General features: G+C 43.6%; 1 protein-coding gene across 1 annotated transcript in view; it reads right to left on the bottom strand.

The window, feature by feature from the left end:
• Positions 1 to 1,709, bottom strand: part of MYH14 (myosin, heavy chain 14, non-muscle) — a 116,876-nt gene that overhangs the window by 34,413 nt on the left and 80,754 nt on the right. The window lies entirely within an intron of this gene.

Genomic DNA, 1,709 nt, shown 5'->3' with positions numbered 1-1,709 from the left:
AGGTATTATGGTTAATCACAAGAGTCCACAATTAAGGTTGCATAGTGGAGTATACTCGGGGCGGTGGGAGGGGTGCGGGGGGGATTGTATACTGAAGAAAGAATTTTACTTTTCAAAGAGAGGATTGAACTGTGGGGGAGGGCTGGGCAGGGAGAAAAGTGCAACAATGAATGAATGGAAATACAAAATCTCTGTAAATGTTTATGATAACTGAAGAAAAAAAAGAAAGAAAAAAGAATAAAACTGTACCCCATACGGGGGTGTCTGTGTGTATGTATGCATATATACCTAACTGTGTATATACTAGTCTCCAGTTTGGGGCCTCCTGTGTGAAGCAGTTGGATTCTGGAGGGTAAATTGTTTTGATTTAATTGAAAGTCAGGTGTAAACTATTTGGTCTTTCTTTTTAATTTCATTAACAATCAAGGTGATTGGTTGTTTGGATTTAGCTCACAATCAGCTGTGGGCTAGAAACCTCCTGTTTAAATCAATCAGCACCTGGTATTTAAAAATATTTAAAAGTCAGCTGTATTTAAAAGTCAGATGGGCTCTGACTTAGAGTCTCCAGTTTGGGGCCTCCTGTGTGAAGCAGTTGGTGTTAATTATGTTTGGGGAGAGCATTGTTCTAAGTGGCACAGCACTTGTCTGTCAGTTTGCTGTACTGCGATAACTTGGGATTGTTGGGATGCTGAAAGCTATTTCACTGGTGTGTCAAATGCCATAAGGGTGAGACATGGTGGACAGGGTTTAGTAGAGCTCCATTGTGAGGACTACAACCAACATCCCAAAGTGTGCATGAACTACTGCAGAAGAAACCAACTTGGAGCTTTCAGTCAAAGTGGAACAGAAAACTAATATGCTCTGTCAACCTTCACTGAAGTCGCAACAATAACTTAAAAAAAGACAAAGGAAACCAATTTGCTCTGTAACGTTTTACTCAAATCACAACAAAAGGTTAAAAGCCTAAAGCATGTAAACAAAGACCGTCCAGTATGACTGGAGACTCCTTGGTATGAATGGACACTCTGTGATGGGAGTGGACATCTTGTTGTGTGAATGAAGCAGAGAATGGAGACTCCTAGCATGAATAGACATCCTGTGGTATGAATGCAGATGCCATGGTATGAGGGGACATGCAGTGGTGTGAACTGAGACTCTGTGACACGTGCATGGAGACACACGTGTTAATGGAAACAGTTGGTGTGAATGGAGATTCTGTGGTGTGAGTGAACCCAGTGTGAATGGAGACACTGTGGTGTGAATGGAGACGCTGGTGTGAAAGGAGACATTGTGGCGTGAATGGAGACATATGGTGTGAATGGAGACACTGTGGTGTGAACAGAGACACTGGTGTGAATGGACACAACTAGTATGAATGGAGACACTTTGGTATGAATGGGACTGTGGTGTGAATGGACACCTTGGTGTGAATGGAGACACCTTGGTGGGAATGGAGACACTGTGGTGTGAATAGCGACACTGTGGTGTGAATGGAGACACTGCAGTGTGAATGAAGACACTGTGGTGTGAATGGAGACTCTGGTGTGAATGGACACCTTGGTGTGAATGGAGACACCATGGTGTGAATGGAGACACCATGGTGTGAATAGAGACACTGTGGTGTGAACAGAGACACTGCAGTGTGAATGGAGACTCTGGTGTGAACGGAGGCACTGGTGTGAATGGAGACACTGTGGTGTGAATGGACA

The sequence above is a fragment of the Elephantulus edwardii genome, unplaced genomic scaffold, assembly GCF_000299155.1.
Source record: "Elephantulus edwardii isolate Elephantulus edwardi_28Jun2011 unplaced genomic scaffold, EleEdw1.0 scaffold00208, whole genome shotgun sequence".
In the NCBI taxonomy this organism is placed as follows: Eukaryota; Metazoa; Chordata; class Mammalia; order Macroscelidea; family Macroscelididae; genus Elephantulus; species Elephantulus edwardii.
Note: the sequence above shows the minus strand (reverse complement) of the source record. Positions and strands in the feature narration are given on the sequence as shown.